A 21,081-nucleotide genomic window follows, 5' to 3' on the forward strand; every position below is an offset into this window, starting at 1 on the left:
GATGGGAACAGATAATGAAAAGTAAACACCCAAAAAATAACAATTTCAGATGTTGGTAAAATCTACAAAGGGAATAATAGGGGGAGGTGACAACGAATGGGGGACTGAGCTGGTCCCTTTAGGGAGGTCGGGGAAAGCCTCTCTAGGCAATCTGAAGGCTGAAGAACAGGAGCCATGGAAAGGCCTAGGAAGGAGGGCACAGTGAGCACAGAGGCTAGGGCCAGCAAGGGCTGGCATGTTCCAGGAATACTGACATCTTGGGTCTGAGGCTGGAGTTGCTCATCTCTGCTTGAGGACATTCTGGCCTCCTGCAGCTGACTTGCATCACACTGGGGCTGGCCCAGGCTCTGGACTCTGGAGTACACAGCCAAGTGCACCAGCCTCAGGCCCTGGGGAAGAATTTACAACCATCCTGAGCCTGTTTACCACCTGCCAAGGAGCCCTTGGAAGGCACAGGCTCTTTCTCAAAACCACTTTTTACAGAGCCGTGTACAAAACAATTCAACTGGATAGGATTTTTCCCCCTTTTCTTCAGTGATCTTTTTTTTTTTTTTTATGTATGACATATTAGTTGAACCACACGAAATTGCCGATATTCAACCACTTCTCATGTACAAAGATGGCAATTTCATGCAATTCAACATAAATTTCATGTAATTCATTCGGAAAACTGCACAAATCAAGTATACAACTCAGTGTATTTTCACTAAATGAACACAACTGTGGAATTAGTGGACAGGTCAAGAAACAAAACACTACCAGCATTCTGGAAGCCACATTCATGCTCCTCGCATTGCTCACCATCACCATTCCCCACCTCCACCCGCAAGAGTAATCACCGTCGTGACTTTTAGCACCATAGATTAATGTAGTCTATTTTTTTATCTTTCTATAAATGGAATTCTATAGTAGATTCTTTTTTGTGTGAGATTCATCCATGTGGTTGCATATAGTTGTAGTTTCTTTTTTGTTGCTATATACAATTCCAAAATAGAGTTGTACTGCAGTATATTTATTCCTTCTATTATTGATGGGTATGTATATTGTTTCCAATGTTTACTTTTTTTTTTTAAGGTTTTTTATTTATTTTGAGAGAGAGAGAGAGCGAGAGAGAAAGAGGGAGCAAGAGCAGGGGAGGGGCAGAGAGAGAGGGAGAGAGAGAGAATCCCAAGCAGGGCCCGACAGAAGGCTCAATCCCTTGAACCTCGAGATTAGGACCTGAGCCAAAATCAAGAGTTGGAAACCTAACCAACTAAGCCACCCAGGTGCCCCTCCAGTGTTTAGTTTTACAAATACTGCTGAGGCACATGGGTGGCTTAGTTGATTAAGCCTGTGACTTGATTTCAGCTCAGGTCATGATCTCATGGTTTGTGGATTTGAACCCAATGTGGGGCTCTACACTGACAGTGCGGAGCCTGCTTAGTGTTCTCTCTCTCTGTCCCTCCCCCACTTGTGCTCACTCTTTCTCACAAAATAAATAAATAAAATTTAAAAAAAGAAAATACTGCTTCTAGGGGGCACCTGCCTGGCTCAGTCTGTAGAGCTTGTGACTCTTGACCTTGGGGTCGTGAGTTTGAACCCCATGTTGGGCATGGAGCCTACTTAAAAAGAATAAAGAAAGGAAAAAAAAAAGAATGCTGCTTTTAGGGGAACTTGGCTGGCTCATTTGGTCGAGCATGCAACTCATGATCTTGGAGATATGAGTTTGAGCCCCGTGTTGTGTATAGAGATTACTTAAAAATAAAGTATTAAAAATCAAAAAGAATATGGCTTCTGTTAATAGTCCTGTATATGATTTTTAATAGATTTTTAAAAAATTTAAATTTAATTTTGAGAGAGAGAGCGTGTGCATTTGTGCGCAACCTGGGGAGGAGCAGGAGGGCAGGGGGACAGAGGATCTGAAGCAGGCTCTGTGAGAACAGCAGACAGCCCAATTCGAGGCTCGAACTCATGAACTGCGAGACCATGACTTGAGCCGAAGTCTGTTGCTTAACTGACTGAGCCGCCCAGCAGCCCCATCCTGTAGCCGGCTTTTGTTGAAGACCTGTTTATCTGTTGGTGGATATACACTGAGAACTGGTTTGGCTTTAGTGAGTACTTCCAGTTTTCCCAAGCGGTTCTACTAATTCACATTCTCTGCACTGCTTTCTTCGCTGTTCCCTTGCTGTCTAGCTCTTGGGCCAGGTTCTGTGCAAGGAATGAATAGAAGGGAGATAATCGTGACATGCGTCATGGGATGAGTCTCAGTTTGTGCAGTGATTAAGAGCACAAGTGGGTTCAATTGTTACTCAGCACCTCTGTTTACCTACTACCTCTGAGGGCAAGTCAGCCAACATCACTAGGCCTTAAGTTCTTCATCTATAAAGTCAGATAAACATAGTAGTTCTTATCTCTCACAGGGTTTTTTACCCACTCCTTTAAATGTTTGTGGACTGCCTCTTGTGTGCTGGGCTCTGTCTTGGACACTGAATTCACGGGGTGCACAGAACAGAGGAGGCTTTGCTCTCATGGAATTTATACGCTAGTTAGAGGAGGCAGATAATAATGGAGCAAACAAAGAATTAAGATAATTTTAGATAGCAATAGATATTATGGAGGCAATAAAACAGGGTGCCATGATCGAGCGTGGAGGGGAGGGTAGTAGGGAAGTCAGGGTGGTAGTAACTGAGCTGAGACCCAAATGACCAGAAGGAGGCACCTGTAGGTGGATCTGAGGCAAGAGCACTCTATGCAGCAGGGCTAGCTGGTGCAAAGGCCATGAGGTAGGAACAGGTTTCGTGTATGTGAGTTGCAGAAGGAAGGTTTATGCTGCTGGAGTGAAAGGACTAGTGGGTGGGCTGTTTGAGATACAGCAGCAGAAATAGGCAGCGGTCAGGTCCTGCAGGGCTTCGAAGGCCATAGTAAGGAGTTGGCATTTTATCTATTTATTTTTTTTAAGTTTTTGTTAAAAGTGTTTTTTAATGTATATTTATATTTGAGAGACAGAGTCCAAGTGCAAGCTGGGGAGGGGCAGAAAGAGAGGGAGACAGAAAATCCAAAGCAGTCTCCAGGCTCTGAGCTGTCAGCATAGAGCCTGTCATGGGGCTTGAACTCACAAGCCATGAGATCGTGACCTGAGATGAAGTTGGATGCTCAACCAACTGAGCCACCCAGGCGCCCCTAAGTGTTTATTTTTAAGTAATGTCTGCATCCATTGTGGGGCTCAGACTCACAACCCCAAGATCAAGAGTTGCATGCTCTACCAACAGAGCCAGCGACGTGTCCTGCATTTTAATATCAGTGAAAGTCATTGAAGTGTCTTAAGTAGGGGACCACTATGAGCTAATTTACATGAAAATTGAAAGATTATATGCTTATATATATGTATACACACACACACACACACACACATACACACTTAACACAGAGTCTGGCATAGAGTGATGTTTGGTAAATGTTGTTATTATTCATGTTCTTAAAGAATCTAAAAATTTTCATCCTCATTGAGGATAAGGAAGCGAAGGCATAGAGCCATTACCATCCATATATAAAGTCAATCAAATCAGACAACAAGGTGTAGATTTTATTAATCAAAGGAACTGCTTTTGGTCTCTTTCCCAAATGGGAATTTTAAGGCAGAGGAGTTTCTCTGTGGTTAGCAATTGTCTGAAGCCAACCAAACTCAACTCCTTCAGCCCACCGCGCCAAAATGCCCAGAGTTCAGTCACTTGAGTCCCATTGGCTGTGGCCCCATCCATCATTTAGGGCCCTTGGAAAGGCTAGTGGTTGATTGTTAATCCATCTACCTTTGCTCTGGGTCTGATGGGTCAACAATGGGGAGCCATTCCCCGTCCTCCACCTTCAGTGTCCACCAGGTTTACTGAGACACCATCCACTGCTGTGGCTTGGAGGCTTTCCTACCGTGTTCTTGCCATATACACAGCCCAGAGAGTGTTTTTATGTTTAGGAAAGGCCTTTGAAGGCAGCTGCATTTAATTTTCTCTGACATAGAGAAATGACAAGTAAATAATCTTTGAATGAATGAATGCAGATTGGGTGATGAAACTGGGGAAAGCTTCTTGGGGTATGGAACACTTGTTTCTGGGCAAAGCACTCTTCTCTAAGTGAGGATGTTGTCATTCCTTTACTCATCAGTATTTATTGAGCTTCTGTGAGGCTCCAGGTGCCAAGCACTGTGCAGATCTGTGAGTATAAAGGATGCCATTCTTCCCCTTATGGAGCTTACAGTCTAGTGAGACATACATTCATCAAACAATTGCACAAATATACATGTTAAATGACAACAGGGGCACCTGGGTGGCTCAGTTGGTTAAGCGTCCGACTTCAGCTCAGGTCATGATCTCATGGCTTGTGAGTTCAAGCCCCATGACAGGCTCTAGTGGTTTGTGGGTTCGAGCCCCATGTCAGGCTCTGTGCCGACAGCTGGGAACCTGGGCCCTGCTTTGGATTCTGTGTCTCCCTCTCTCTCTGCCCCACGCTCTGTGTCTCTGTCTCTCAAAAATGAATAAACGTAGAAAAATTTTTTAAAACATAAAATGACAGCAGTGATAAGTGCTCTGCAGGAGAGGTATTAACACCCTGAAGGTATATAATGAAGCTGAGGCTTTGGGAAGAAAGTTCCTCTCCATATCTAGTGATACCTGAGTTTAGCCCAAAAGGATGAGTGGTGATAAGTGGGTTTGGAGGGTGGAGGGAGAAGTATTCCAGGCAAGGACAGCATATACAAAGGTCCTGAGGTAGGAGGGAGCATGCATGATAAACCCAAGGACATAAGATAAAGCCCACTGTGACTAAAGAATTGAAAATGAAGTGGACTCTGGTCCCAGAAAAAGCTAGAGATAGGGAAGAGGGAACAGATCATTGAAGGTTTCGGAGGCTGTGCAAAGATTAGTAGTTTTATCCTGCTCAAGGATCATGGGATACTATTAAAAGTATTAAAGCTGTGTATGTTTGTGTGTGAGTATGCACGTTGGAGAATATGTCATTTTGGCTACAGTGTGGAAAATGGATTAGAAGGAGCCAGAATATATTCTGGTGATTTGCCCAGTCTTCCCTGGCCCTTCAGTCCTAGAGGTGATAACGAAGCCCGTTTTTTCACAGTTCCACAGTGTTGCACTATCCTGAGTTTCCTTACACTCTGGCCACATGTCTGCAAATAGTTCCTTTATCAAACTATCCTCAGATGACCGAATTTGTTCTGTTTGACTTTGTAGAGAAATCACACTGACAGGATAAAGCAGGAGGAAACTTTGGCAGTTACTTAGGCTCACTCCTTTATTTTTTTTGTAACAAGCACTATTACATTTTTTTTTTAAGTGTACTTATTTTGAGAGAGAGCGAGCAAGTGCATGTGAGAGGGGCAGAGAGAGGGAGAGAGAGAATCCCAAGCAGGCTCAGCACTAAATGTGGAAAAGGACAATTAAAAGAATATGTATTTATTTTGAGAGAGAGAGAGAGAGAGAGAGAGAGAGAGAGAGAGAGAGAGAGAGAGAGAGGCAGAAGAGAGGGAGAGAGACTTTCAAACAGGCTCCACTCTGTCAGTGTAGAACCTGATGTGGGGCTCGAACTCACTAACCTCGAGATCATGACCTGAGCTGAAACCAAGAGTTGGGTGCTGAACTGACTGAGCCACTCAGGTGCCCTGGATTTTAATTTCTAGCCAGTCTGACAAGCTTTGTGTTTTCGCTGCAGAGTGGTGCATTTCAGTTTGCATGTTTTTATATAAGAACTGAAAATGACTGAATTAGATTTTTCTGTCTCATCCTGTGCTATTTATCATATGTGTGTGTTATGACTATGTTTTAGAGCAATTTTAGCTTTATAACAAAACCGAGAGGAAAGGACGGAGATTTCCCATATACCCCCTACCTTCCACATGCATGGCCTTCCCTGTGTGCTGGTTTTTATTTTTGCTCTTCCTTCTACTTTCTTGTTGTGTGGATTGAGTTTTTTTATTTTTTAAAAAATGTTTTATGTTTATTTTTGAGAGAGAGAGAAAGACAGACAGAGGGCAAGTGGGGGAGGGGCAGAGAGAGAGGGAGACACAGAATCCGAAGCAGACTCCAGGCTCTGAGCTGTCAGCATAGAGCCCGATGCGGGGCTCAGACCCAGAACCCTGAGATCATGACCTGAGCAGAAGTCGGATGCTTAACTGACTGAGCCACCCAGGTGCCCCGTATTGAGTTGTTGAAAAAATCATCCGATTCTTTCCTACTGATTGCTTTGGAAGTTACAGTCTCTCTGTTTTTTTACTGGATCCCCTAGATGTTTAAAACTTAATCACAATTTCTGCCCTCTTAAACAATATAACACAGGGACCTTAGATTAATTTAAATCCTTAAGTCTCTACCTTCCCCCTCTCACCCCTTTATATTCTTTTGTAGTTCAGAGTTTTCGTTCTATCCTTTTTTTTTCTTTTTTAGTAGAGACTTACTATTGTTTCTTTATATGGACAGATATTGTCCATTGGTGGATTACAGACCCACCAATCTCTTTGTTCACTGTTTCTTTTTATAAGAGCATCTGTCTGAGATTGCTTTTCTTCTGCCTGAAATTCAGCCTTTAGAATTTCCTTCAGTGTCTGTTGGTAGTAAATTCTCTCAGTTTTTCCTGGGTTGAAAATTCCTTTCTTTCACCCTCATATTTAAATTTTTGAATAAAATCCTTGAACAACAGTTATTTTGTTCTCAGCACATTGAAGATACCGTTCTGGTTTCCATTGTGACTGCTGAGAAGTCTTGCGTCAGTCTAACTGCAATTACTTTGTTGTTGATCTATATTTGTTCCAGGCCCTCTGCAGTTTCAATCTGATGTAAGTACTTGTGAATATATTTTTCTTCATCCTTCATGGGATTTCTGGATGCAGAGTTTTCTGTCTTAGAACAATTTGGAAAAACTCTCGGCATGGGCAGCACTAGTGTGAAGTCAGGGAGGTGTCTAGGGCACCACATTTAAGGAGGTACTCATTCTTGAGTTTGTCTAAATGCAGAATTGGTCGTGAGGGTGAGTGTCTAAAATAAATTTTATGCCCTAGGTACCTCACCCACTTCACTCCTATCCTGGTCCTGCTTCTACAAACACTCCTCTTTCTTATTCTTTCCTTTATTTTCTTCTGTAAATACAATTAAGTATATATTAGACAATCTTATTCTGTCCTCCAATGTCACATATGTAGTTCTTTGTATTCTTCATCTCTCTGTATCTTTGGGTCACTCGTTAGATTTCTTTAGATCCATTTTCTAGTAAATGAATTCTGCCTTTAATAGTATCTAATCAGGGTGCCTGGGTGGCTCAGTCAGTTAAGTGTTTGACTCTGAATTTTGGCTCAGGTAACGATCTCATGGTTGGTGAGTTCGAGCCTGGCATTGGGCTCTGCATTGAGAGTGTGGAGCCTGCTTGGGATTCTCTCTCTCCCTGTCTTTCTGCCTCTTCCCCGCTCACACGCTTTCTCTCTCTCTCAAAAATAAATAAATAAAATTTAAAAATTAATTAAAAAAAACCCCTAGTATCTAATCTGCTATTTAATCCATCTTCGTTTTAATTAAAAACATTTAAAAAACATTTTTTTTTTTTTTTTTTTGGAGAGAGAGAGAGAGAGCGTGCACGCAAGCACTGGCGTGAGCAGGGGGAGGGGCAGAAAGGAGACACAGATTCCAAAGCAGGTTCCAGGCTCTGAGTACAGCCTGATGCGGGACTCGAACCCACTAACTGTGAGATCATGACCTGAGCCAAAGTCAGATGCTGAACCAATTTAGCCACCCAGGCAACCCTTAAGTTTTGTTTTTTTTTTTTTTCAAAATTGGCTTGGTTACTTTTTATAGTCTTCTACTCCTGGCTCATATGTTTAAGGCTTATGTTTATTTCTTGAAATATAGTACATATACTTACCCATTTTCTGTACTTGATAATTTTTATGTCATATTTTTGTGGATCTGATTAGACTGTCTGTTGTTTCTGCTGGTTTTCACTTATGGTGCCTTGTTTCCTTGTGTGTTTTGTGATTTTCAGCTTTAGGCCCAATTTCTTGGAATTTTATGGGCATTCCTTAATGCATCAGTTGAAATTATAGTCCTTTAGAGATAATTTGTATTTGCTTTTACCATTACTGAGCTTTATTCCTACCTGGAGCTACTTAAATTTTCTGCTTGAAGTTTTCAAGTACACAAGGTATAGGTTGTATGAATTCAGTCTATAAACTCGTGAAAGTTGGTTTGTAGTTATGAATTTTCAGGGAAGATTTGTTTTTCTTTGCTCATGCAATATCAGTGTTTGCCAAACAAATTTCCTTGCTGCCTCTTCTGTGCATTGGATATATTTCTCACTCATCCCTTACACTGAGGCTGTAACTTTTTGTGTATCCTTTTGAGGGGCTTCTATTAGGCTTATTACCTTGTGTGATATTACCTTCTGCCTGCCTCTGTTACCTTCTTATCTTGTATCTTCTGTCTTCCTCATCCTTTGTATTTATCAGAATTAAAGCTTTATGTCACCAGGTTACTGCAGATACCCTAAGGGGAAAGCTGTCTCATGCACTCACTTATGTTCCAGAGTTGCCATTTTCTTTTCTGTTTTTCTTTTCCTTTTTTATCTTGGCCTCTGAGTATTTCTTTCTTCTTTTAATTTCTTTTAAGGTTTATTCATTTTTCAGAGACAGAAACAGAGCATGAGGGGGGAGGGGCAGAGAGAGAGAGGGAGACACAGAATCTGAACCAGGCTCTAGGCTCTGAGCTGTCAGCACAGATCCTGAGGCAGGACTCGAACCCACGAACCTCAAGATCATGACCTGAGCCAAAGTCTTCCAATTCAGTGATGTATTTTTGAAAAAATTCTATATTTTATTCAATACTTGGAATTATTTTCATTGAGAAAGCCATCCAGGGTATTTTGGTCACCATACCATCAGAAACTGAACCAATTCTTTTACATTCCCAGAGAAAGAGGTAGCACGGTGTAGTATGAAGAGTTGGAGGTTAGACCATACTGGGTTCACATCCACATTTCATTCTTTCAAGACCAGGGTGCCTGGTTGGCTTAGTCGGTAGAGCAAGCAACTCTTGATCTCAGGGTTATGAGTTTGAGCCCCAGTGTGTGATGTAGAGTTTACTTAAAAACAATTCTTGGGGTATCTAGGTGGCTCAGTCAGTTAAGTGTCCAGCTCTTGATTTCAGCTCAGGTCATGATCTCGGAGTTTGTGGTACTGAACCTTGCATTGGGCTCTGTGCTGACAGTGCAAAGCCTGCTTGGGATTCTCTTTCTCTCCGTCTCTCTGCCCCTCCCCTGCTCGTGCTCTCTCTCTCAAAATACATAAATAAACTTCAAAAAAAATTCTTACAAGAATCCTATGATGTAGGTACCATTGTTATCTTCATTTTATAGATCAAAAAACCTGCCTAAGGCCACAGGATGGAATGAGGAACCAAACCCATGTAAGACACTGGAGCTTTTGTTTTTATCTTCACTGCTATTCTATCTTTCTAACAGAACAGTCCACTGAATCCTAAAAATTCAATACTTATCTAAATATAAATGCACTGAAATATTTTATCTGTGGGGTGGGGTTGGGGGGACAGAATAGAACTAGGGTTGTAGAGCGTGTGGCTCTTGATCTCAGGATTGTAAGATCAAGACCCACATTGAGCATAAAGCTTACTTAAAAAAAAAAAAAAAAAAAAAGATGGGCGCCTGGGTGTCTCAGTTAAGCGTCTGACTTTGGCTCAGGTCATGATTTCATGGTTCGTGGGTTCAAGCCCCGCGTCAAACTCTGTGCTGACAGCTGGGAGCCTGGAGCCTGCTTTGGATCCTATATCTCTGTCTATCTCTGCCCCTCTCTTGCTTGTGCTCTTTCTCTCTCTCTCTCTCTCTTAAAAATAAATAAACATTAAAAAAAAAAAAGTTAGAGCTAAAACACTGGACAACAGACAATGATTTTGAGATCCACTGAAAATTTCTTTATTGGCTATGAGGGAGGAAAAAGGACAGAGTAAAAGACGATTCCATATTTTTGAGTGACCAGATGGAAGGTGCTTTTAGGAATAGGGAAGTTGGGACGAGAGCCGAGTTTGCTTTTGTTTCGTGCCTCAGTTTCCTCATCTGTGAAGCAAGGTGGTTGGGTTGACCTACAAGGATTTTGTGGTTCTAGACCTCTTGAAGTTTCAAGATTGGCAAAATGACTCAGGAATAATTGTCTCGTAGGCAGCTGGAATTTAGAACTGGGATCTGGATGAGCATCTAGGTCTGTGTGTAGACATGTTGACCTGCATGGGAAATTGGGAAGGGGAGGGATGATAGTTTAGACCATGGAGATGAATTGACAGAGGAGGATGAGATCTTTGGGGATGATGACTGTGACATAGAATACAAGGGGTGTATTAGTCTACTAGAGCCACTATAACCAAGTACCACAGACCCCGTGGCTTAAACAACAGAAACTTATTTTCTCACAATTCTGGAGGCTGGAAGTGTGAGGTCACAATGCCAACCGAATTGGTTTCTTCTTAGGGCTCTCTCCTTTACTTATAAAAGACCCTGTCTTCACATGGTTTGCCCTCTGCCTGTGTCCTGATAAATCAGGACATATTAGATTAGGGCCCACCCTAATGGACCTCATTAATTACTTTTTAAAGACCCTATCTCCAATACAGTCACACTCTGAGGCGCAGGGGGTTAGCATTTTAACATATGGATTTTGGAGGGATGCTGTGAGGCAAGAAGCAATACAAGGCAAGAATCAGGGGCGGGAAAGGGAGAAGAGAAGGGAGGACAATGGAGTATAGTCACCCAGAGAAACCAAAGGAGGAGAAAGGTGTGGAAATTAGGAACAAGCAGTGGGGAGGGGTGCCTGGATTAACAGCTGGTGAGCTGGTGCGCCTGAGGACTCCCTACAAGGAAGCCTTTTCAGTAGAGAGGTGGAGACCAGGCTTTGAGGGTTTGAGGCAGATGCCAGGATGGTAAGGGAGTAGAGGAGCAAGGCCAAGCAGCAAGTTTTTGGTTTCGCTTCTAGACACAATAGATATTCCACATAGATATTTGTTGAATGAATATATTAATTTTCTTTCCTCCCTCCTCTGATCCTCCATGGTCCTAGGACTTGGTTTCTCTTTAGAAACTGTGAGGTGAGGCCGCATTCCAGGACCTTGGGCCCGAGTTTATTCTTTGATGTGGCTGGATCTTGAGGACAAGCCAAGGGGAAGAGAACATCTTTTCTGTGAGGAAGAGAATGAATTGCACGAACCGAACCAAATTGCATTATCAGTAAGCTGCCACATCGTAAAGAAGCGAATAGGGTGACAAGAGGTTGGAGAGGCCTTGGGGGTTATTTTGTAATTTTCCTGTCCGCCCTTCGGAAATGAAGAGGTTGTTCATTCATTCACCGAAAGAAATTTTAATGAAGCATCTACTCTGAATTGGGCACTGTGCTAGGCAAGAGGGAGATATCAGTGGAGCAAGTATGAAAGATTTATTCGCTGCTTATGTAATGCCATGTCCTGTGTTAAGTACTTGGTATACCTCCTGCCTTCAAGGACAGTGTAAGGCAGGGACTGTGCATGTTGCTTTTGCTTTTTTTCACAGATGGGGGCATGGACTAACTGAAGCCTAAGATGGTGGCTCACTGTGGGTCACAGAGTTGTACGTGAGCAACTTGGATACATCTTTTCTTCCCCGCCCTAGTTTCACCCAGGCTCCTGGGCTTCCCCCAGGGTGCAGTAAGGGGCTTGGCTTGGGGTCCTGCATGAGTCAGGCTGAGCTGGGGATAAGCACTCACAGTTCCTGCCGTTCCATCCTGTCCTTGGCCTGAGCAAGGACATAGTTGTAAAGGGACGGATGTGGGCTAGGATAATAATGCCGAGTCACTGCTGATGAAAGCCCTATGTGTTCACCTCCCCCCAGCCACCACCTGAAGGCTGTCTCCTCTGCTGTCCTTATTGTCATACTCACATCCCTCTCAGTCCCACTGAAAACAGCTGGGATTGTGTCTCATGAACCAAAAACGTATTTCCTTCCTTCTCTGGGGCTACCTCAGGGCTACCTGAGAACACAGCCAGACTCTGAAATCTTATCCCCCAATGCCTGGGATTTCCCCTCTGGTTCCAGATAAAGGGACATACGTGGGTTCTGTGAGCTTCTTTTGAGCGGGATCGTAAGGAAACAGTCCAGTGACCTCTTTCTTCTATTTTGAAATGAGGAGGAACGTGGTCACACCGGTGACCAGTGAGTCAGTGAGTATAGGGACTGAATGCTATATTTGGGTAGAGACACGGGAGGTAGAACCAAATTTGATGACTCACTCCCAGTCTAGTCTAATCTGGCAATCCGAAGCCCTAAGACTTAAGGTGTCCGTAGAGATATGTATACAAAGATGTTCATCACATTGTTTTAGTAGTAGCAACCTACATGCCCATCTGTAGGAGGTTGATTAAATCAATGATGGTTGCTTTTTGCAAAAGAAATCGAAGTTGCCTTTGAACAGTGTGTGGTGAACCTATCAGGTATAGGTATAGAAAGGTGTTCAAGACCGATTGTTAGGGGTGTCTGCATGGCTCAGTCAGTTAAATATCCGACTCTTGATCTCAGCTCAGGTCTTGATCTCAGGGTCATGCGTTCAAGCCCTGTGCTCGGCTCTGCACTGTACATGAAGCCTACTTAGAGCGAGAGAGGCCGATTGTTAAGCGAAAAAAGCAGGCCACAGAAAAGTGTATGTGTGTATATGTTTCTATAGCCGTGGATGTTTTCTGGAAATACACATGAGAAGCTAACTGGTTATTTCTGAAGATCAGGAATGGAGGTTTGGGTGACGAGTGAGACATTTGCTATTCACTTTTAATATTTTAATGAACATGTATTGTTTTTATAATACAATGATAGTGATAAAAAAAAAAAAAAGGTGGAAGAAAGAAAGGCTTAAGGTTCCAAACCAAAGGTACTAAAACAATTCAGCACCGAATCCAGGAGTGCTGAGGGCAGGAGGAACCACAAAGTAGGGCCTGAGATGACTTTGTATGATGGAACTTTCTCTTAACCACTGCTTGCAGAGACTACTTTGACCAGCCAAGGGTGGACACAGAGGTAGGGACTGGCAGGAAATCACTATTTGCAAGGCTGGCTCGGTGACAGAAAGTGTAAAGCAAAAATAAGGCCAAAGTTCAAATCCAAGAATAGGAACTGGAGTCTCTTATAACAATAGCTAACACGTACTGAGTACTACTGAGTACGTGTATCACATATGTATCACACTGTCATGTATCACAACACTGTCCTAATTGTTTTACTTAGCATTATTTCATTTAAATTTTCACATCAAACCCATGAGGTAGCACTGTTATTATCCCAGTTTTACAGGTAAGGATACTGAAGCTCAGAGGGTCCAGATACACACAATTAGAATTGGTAGGGCTGAGATTAGCCCAGGTCTGTCTGTTTCTAGAGGCAGTTCTCTTACCACCTCCTGAATACTACTCCATGTTGAACTCTAAGGCCCTAGGGTCCAAGAACAGGACATCCTTACCATCAAGGCGCAGTCTGGATAGCTGGGGAATATTGCACTAATGTGTGTGGAATATATAGTATCTTATATAGGGCACACATTTGGATTTAGCTGGGCTGCAAAGATGATAAGCATTTTTGGATTTTAAATTTGGGGAGATCTGTAAGTTCTGAAGTTGTAAACAAAGGCATCTTGGAGGAGGAAGGATTTAAACCATAGGTCTGGAAGGTTGGACTGAATTAAGAGAGGAGTACGGAGAACATTCCAGAGAAGAGAATGCACAAGTTGTGCAGAAGTCTGCTCTGTTGTTTCAGAGACAGTGACACATCTTGCCTAATCAGAGTGAGAGCTGTGTACATGTGATAAGCGAGCTGCTGTGTGTGGGGAGGGAAAACAGAGCATCAGAAGTCATCCTGAAGGGAGAAAGCTGGCAGAAGAGTTGTACTTAACATGGGAGGAAATCAAGAGAGTCTGAAGGTATTTTGGGGCAGTGAGGAGACACTGCAAAGTGATGCTTCAGAGAGATTAATGTGACAGAGGTGTCCAAACGCCTTGGAGTGAAGGAGGGAGCTGGGGGAAAATATCAGTGTGGGGTGACAGAGGCCTCAGCGAAGGTACTAGAGGGACGAAGCAGAAGGGTCGGGTGAAAGCTGCTGTAAAGGGAGAGAGGGAGGAGACAATAGGACTTGCTGATTGAAAAGAAACAGACTATGAAAGCAAGGGTCCACACCAAATAGTTCTGGGCCTCAAATCCGTGTGTCCAAAGAAGGGAATGCCTATATCTGGAACAGGGAATTGGAAGAGGGTTTGCTATTGGAGGTGGGGTGGGAACAGGTGATGAATTGTGTTTTCATTCCAAACCTTGCTTTTTCCTGTGACTGTAAGTCAGTATAGGGACTTTTTCTCTCTGTTTTCTTGGCTGTGTAATGCATAGGACTCCCTTTGTCTGGACCAGTTCATTCATTCAACAGTTCTTTATTAAGTTGCCATTATGGTCTGATTGTTGGGAACACAGCATTGAGAGCCAGAGCTGGTCCCTGTCGTCATGAAAGGCAGATATTGAGCAAGAAATTATAATGGTCCTAGTATCAGGGTGACATTTCTTCCCCAGACCAATCCTGCTCTCTACTCCCCAAGTCCGTAGCAGGCACCAGCTGGTAAGGGCATTTGTCAAACATTTTACTATACATTGTATCTTGAAAAAAAAATCATCACAACCATTTATGTATTTCTTTGTTCTATAAATATTTATTGCATGGCACTGTGGCTATGTATTTTTAGCCCTCATGCTCACTCACTAGTGGAGGATACTGACAAGTAAACAGATAATGATAACATGGTATAAGAAGTATAGTGAGGGATAAGCACCAGGTTGTGGGAGCAACTGGGAGGGATATGTGGCTGGCCAGGTGAGTTTCTCTGACAAGAATAATGAGGTATGGGGCATCTGCCTGGCTCAGTTGGTGGAGAATGTAACTCATGATCTCAGGATTATTGGTTCGAGCCCCACTTTGGGTGTAGAGATTACTTAAAAAAAAAAAAATCTTAAAAAAAAAAGGGACACCTGGGTGTCTCATTTGGTTGAGTGTCCGACTTTGGCTCAGGTCACGATCTCATGGTCTGTGGGTTGGAGCCCTGCGTCAGGCTGTGTGCTGACAGCTTGCTCAGAGCCTGGAGCCTGCTTTAGATTCTGTGTCTCCTCTGTCTGCCCCTCCCCCGCTCACACTCTGTCTCTATCTCTCAAAAATAAATAAATGTTGGGGCACCTGGGTGGCTCAGTCAGTTGAGCGTCCGACTTCAGCTCAGGTCATGATCTCACGGTCCGTGAGTTCGAGCCCCGCGTCAGGCTCTGTGCTGACCGCTCAGAGCCTGGAGCCTGTTTCAGATTCTGTGTCTCCCTCTCTCTCTGACCCTCCCCCGTTCATGCTCTGTCTCTCTCTGTCTCAAAAATAAATAAACGTTAAAAAAAAAAATTAAAAAAAAATAAATAAATGTTAAAAAAAATTTTTTTAAATAAATCTTAATAAAAAAAAAAACAAAAAACAATGAGGTGTTAGCTACACAAGGGTGGGAGTGGGCATGGGATATGTGTTCTATGCAAAAGGAACTTACAGTTCAAACACCTGGATGCTGGAGAGGCCTAGGGTTGTTGGGGGAATGATTTACAACCTAGAATTTTATACCTAGCAAAACTACCAGTCAAAATGTGAAGAGAGAACAGAAGGCAAGATATATGCTGATATGCAAGGTCTCAAAAAATTGACCTCTCCTCTATCTGTTATCAGGAAGCTACTGGAGGACCCACTGCCAAAATCAAGATGTAAATCAAGAGAGCAGATACACGGGAATGACTACTTGGAGCTCAGGTAGGCGGGAGCTGGATCAAAAAGGGTTCTAACGGCATAGGGAGGAGTTTGGACTTGCTTGGAATGACAAAATTACCTAAAGTAATAATAGAAAGGTATTCTAAAATAGTGATTTTTTTTCCCCAAACTTTGAATTCTAGGGACCCGTTTGAGCAACCTTGTGATTGGTTCCTACCAGAAACAATAGTTTTAAATCTATTTTTCCTTTGTGTTACTTTGCAAAGAATTCTGCTGAATTTTAGAGTTTGGAAACAATTGTACAAAAAAACCTAAAACTGTGTATAAGTACTTCTTCGTCTCGTGCAATTTGGCGGGGCCTCCAGAAGCCAGGGCTATGAAAATTCCTGGAGCAGTGCACTGTGGGATAGGGGAGAATGATATAGGGAGATGATAAAACGTTGTCACCAAATTTCAGCAGGACTCTTGGCTGGTCATTCTTCCATCCGCAGCAAAGGTGATCACTAGAAGAATATTTCTACTAGGACAGATCTGTTTACCAGTTAAGTGTTGAAGCAGCCTTCCCCAGTGACTTCCAGACTGCCAGCAAATAAATTTTAAAAATACAAACTTGGGGTGGGGGAAACACAGTGAGACCATAGCTCCTCTCCTACTGAGCTTTGTCACAGTTGGAATAAGGCAGGGTGTAGATGAGCGTGTGTGTATGTGTGTGTGTGCATGCGTGCGTGCGTGCATGTGTGTGTGTGTGTATTCAGTGAGCTTAAAAGAAATTCATGGGTATGTTGTATGTTATATTGTAGCAGGGATCCAGTTGTTCCCTAAATCTGGAGCCAGGAGCCAAGGAGAACCTTTTCTTTATGGATTCAGCAGAAGGCTGTTTGTTTTCTTTTTGATATCTGCATTTCAAGCACTATGATAAAAGATCAGCCCAGAAACCAAGCAGCTTGTTAAGGTGTTTGCTGGTTTTGCTAACCATAAAAAAGGGCGTTCCCCAGTTCCCCATCAGCTGGGAGAAATCCTTCCCCACCCTCTCCTGACCAATGTCTTTCCCTCCCCCTAAGCAAGTGAATTTTAAATACCGCTCTAAAGTTGTTGGCTGGTGACCTGGAAAATTCCTTTTGCTTTGTTATCGTGTTAATGGCCCATCAGTTTAAACCTCCTATCCCCAGAAACAGTTCTTTCTCCTAACTAGACTAGACTGAGGAGGTAACGGAAGTTAAAAGAAAAAATGAAAGAAAGGATTCCTATTTCTAAGGGCTTTGGGAAGATTCAAAAATGGCCAGGCCTGAATGAATGGAAGGAAGGAATTTCATTTGTCTTGATTTGTCTGCACAGCACCAGCAAATGTAAAGGCAAGTGTAAATTAAATTAGGGTCTCTACTGGATGACTTTAGAGGAAGGTGATAACTGTTGAATGTAATATTAGCTCTACTGTGTAGGATTTTGGTGGGCACAGGTCTTCTGGAAGACCACTAATTCAGACTTATGTTAGAGATGTGTAAGCTAGTAAGTATGTAAATGTCAATCACCTTCCTTATTTTCATGTGAAAGCTATATTTAAGGGGCACCCAGGTGGCTTAGTCAGTTAAGTTCCTCTTGACTTTGGCTCAGGTCATGATCCCACGGTTAATGAGTTCGCGCCCCACATCGGACTCTGCACTGACAGTGTGGAGCCTACTTGGGATTCTCTTTTGCGTCTCCCCTACTCATGCTCACATGCATGCTCAAAATAAATAAACTAAAAAAAAAAGGTACAGTTAATAATTGTTGGGGAATCTTGTAATTGTTAGTTATAATTGTTAGTTGCTATTTTTTTAATGTTTATTTTTGAGAGAGACACACACACACACAGAATGCAAGCAGGGGAGGGGCAGAGAGAGAAAAAAGGAGACACAGAATCCAAAGCCGGCTCCAGGCTCTGAGTTGTTAGTGTAGAGCCCAACACAGGGCTCAGAGTCACGGACCACGAGATCATGACCTGAGAAATTGGATGCTTAACTGACTGAGCCACTCAGGCACCCCAAACCAATGGTTACTATTAACTGCATGTACCCAGTACAGGGCTCAGGACTTTTCCTGCATTGTCTCATTTAATTCTCACTGGACAGTTCCGTGAGGTAAGTACTATTATCATCCCCATTTTAGAAGAGAGGAAATGGAAGCTTAGGGAAGTGGTACAGAATCCCACTTGGGTTCTCTGTCTTCTTAGCTCATGCTCTTAACCACAACATCATGCTGTTTATAAAGTACGAAGATCTAAGAAATCATAAAAAGGAAGCAGAGTGTGGCTAAATTATTCTTCCCTAGAGCATGACAGTTCACCTCGTGCTGTTCCTGCAGACCGCAAAGTTACCAAGGTATCAGGTCCTCATTGGAGGGGACAGTCCTGCATATAATGTTCTAAGCAGACCCTTGCTCCTAGCCTTTTGGATTTCTGGGTTGAGGTTTGGACCACAAAGAACTATTGTCTATCTTCAGGTCTTGGTTTGTCAGGTTCCATTTCTCACCTTCCAAAACAACACATAGATGCATAAGGAAGTCAGAGCCTTTGAACTTCAGTGCCACTCCCTTCACCTACCTCTATGGGATAGGTAGCACCTTTGGCAGTTTTCCCCTCCGAAGTGAGCTTTGTCACCTCTTCTATCAGCTGGGGCTTCTAGCTCTCAAATCCATCTTCTATCACCCAAAACTTCCACGGGGCATTCCCTGACTGAAGAGGAAGCAGCTGACCAGGTAAGAGATTGCCACTGTAATGGCATGCTGAGGACAAAGCGGCTGTGGGCAGCGGTGGAACTGTTAACACCAGCTGGAAAAACCGGCAGAGATGACATTGGCTGGGGGCCTATCTTGGATAGAATTCCCAGAGCCCAAAGTAGGCTTTTATGCTCCCCTTTTTCATATTTATTTTTATTTTTTATGAATAGAAGTCCCTTTATCTAAAAAAATTAATACACATTTGCTGTCAACAACTTAAATAATATAGTGATTAATAGAGAAAGTAAAAGTATGCCATTAATGCAACACACTGCCCCACTGTTACCTCCACCCATATGCATCTGCCCAGTCATCACTAGAACAGTTGGGAATCTGTCCTTCCAGATGGTTCTGCTAGTTTCCGGTGTGTGTGTGTGTGTGTGTGTGTGTGTGTGTGTGTGTGGTGTTTACAGAAATATCAATGAGAAGATCTTGTTCTGTACCTTGTGTATCACGAGCATCTTTGGAATCTATCTGTACAGCTCTCCCCTTTTTAATAGCAGCACACTATTTCACTGTAAGATGGACCAGCAGCTTCCCTTTTTTCTAATCTCTGCTTTAACAGATCTTTCACTTCCTTGGGAACCTGTCTCAGTGCCCTTCTCTGGGTCCTGCCTCAGGGAACTGCACAAATGGGAAGGCGGTCAAAAGGTGGGAAGGGTACTGGTGGGCCCCATATGGGAGGGGGTGGGGGCGGGTGAGTATATTCTGTCCTGGCCATACTGGGGTGCACAGAAAGTTTTCTCCTCATCCTGCCAAATGGTTCCTCCGTCTGCCTGAGGCAAAACCGCACATTTTATGGGAATCATCTTTGAAAATGACCAAGAAGATCAATGCAGAGAAACATAAAAGGCTGTTTTTCTTAGAGTTACCCTCCATTTTGGGACCTGCACTCTGGTCATGCACATCATTGTGCTGTCAGAATGACCAGAGGCCCTTCAGGCCAGTCCCTTGCCTCCATTCAAGGCAGGTTTGCAGCCCCAGCTCAGAGTACCCCAGACTTTTTTTCTCTGTAGCTACTCTGTGTGATTAACAACTCCGTGAGGTAGAAATTTGCTTCTTGTCACTGGAAAGACACTCCAGCTTAGAGGACTCAGGCTCTTGGCCAGATTTCCTCTCTGTACCTCCAATTCCTCATGTGTAAAATGGAGGTAATAACAGTACCCATCTAATTTGGTAGGGTTTTTCTCTGTAACTTAAATATGTGCATGGCATATTTGGTGTATTATAAGAGAGATGGCAAACACTCAGTGTTGTGAATGATTATAGGTTACTGGCTCTTCACCCTGGCTGCACACTGAATTCAGCCAGGGAACCCTCAAACAAATGCCAGTGCACAGGCTTCATTATCAGAGATTCTGATTCCCTGGGACCGAGGTGGGATCAGGGGGATCATTGTTTTTGAAAACCACCCTGGGGAATTCTAATTTGCACTTAGGGTTGAGAGCTACTGAATTTAGTTCAGTGTTCTGTTTCTAGGTGAAGAAACTGTGAGGCCTGGAGCAGGGAAGGGACTTGCTGGGGTTATACGGCCAGACCGGAAGGACCCAGGTCGCTCACATCCTGGATGCCAGTTCCCAGGGCTTGTCTTGGGGGCGGGGGGAGGGAAATCCTCCCTGGGATGCCCTTCAGGTGGTCTTGGGGATGAGCAGGGATGCTGTCCCTGCTTCTAGTCTCTCTCTGCATAATGTTGCTGGACGTTTCAATTCATTCTTTGGTCACCAACTCAAGGAGTTTTCCTTTAAGGAAGCCGTGGTTCTAGAATCTAGAATATGACCCTCTTTGATTAGAGCACATACAGCATGTGAAATAATCCCATCTATCCATCCACTCATTCATTTTGAGAATCTAAGCCCCCTGGGGGCAGGGATGTTGTCTGTCTTGTTCCTGTTGTACCGGGCCTAGAATGGTGACCAGCGCTTAATTAAAAACAACAACAACAACAACAAACATTAAATGACTGAATGAAGGAAATCCCAGGAGGGTAGTTGAGTATTTTATTATTTTTCTGGCCCTAGCCATCTGATTCTCATTACTCCTACAGCCAGGGAAGCCTCTCTCCGCCTTGGCGTTTTATAAACCTCGTGTGCGTACGTCGACATTTTAACCATAAATCCAGAGTTTGGGGGCTGGAAAATTCGAGGCGAGGGGATTGGGGGAGGGGGTAAAAACCACCCGGAGGTCCGAAGCCGGGCCCTGGAATTGGCGCGGGAGGGCGGGAGGGAAACCGTCGGGCGGGAGCGCCTCCGCCCCCCGCCTGCCCCCTCCGCGGGAGATGGCCCCGGGCCGCTGCATCCATCAGAGGGGTGCGCCGCCGCCGTCTCCTCGCGTCCGCGGGAATGGAAGGCCGCGGGGGAGGGGACGCGATCCGGGTCGCGGCCCGGGGCCGGCTCCGGCAGCAGCCCCTTCATTCCGGCCGCGCGCACCCCCGGAGGTGGCGCCTTGGGGAGGCTGTATTTTTTTTTTTTTTCTTGGAGCCGCAGGGGAGTAGGGGGGGGTGGGGGGGAGGGAACCCTGTGTGTG

At 43.8% G+C, this 21,081-nt stretch overlaps 1 long non-coding RNA gene across 1 annotated transcript in view; it reads left to right on the plus strand.

The window, feature by feature from the left end:
- Positions 1–21,081, plus strand: part of LOC125176676 (uncharacterized) — a 123,745-nt gene that overhangs the window by 3,765 nt on the left and 98,899 nt on the right. The window contains exon 2 of the long non-coding RNA XR_007156360.1: positions 15,766–15,846. This is a non-coding gene — a long non-coding RNA (uncharacterized LOC125176676). The remainder of the gene's footprint in view (positions 1–15,765; positions 15,847–21,081) is intronic.

Source organism: Prionailurus viverrinus, chromosome A1 (assembly GCF_022837055.1).
Source record: "Prionailurus viverrinus isolate Anna chromosome A1, UM_Priviv_1.0, whole genome shotgun sequence".
NCBI classification, from domain to species: Eukaryota; Metazoa; Chordata; class Mammalia; order Carnivora; family Felidae; genus Prionailurus; species Prionailurus viverrinus.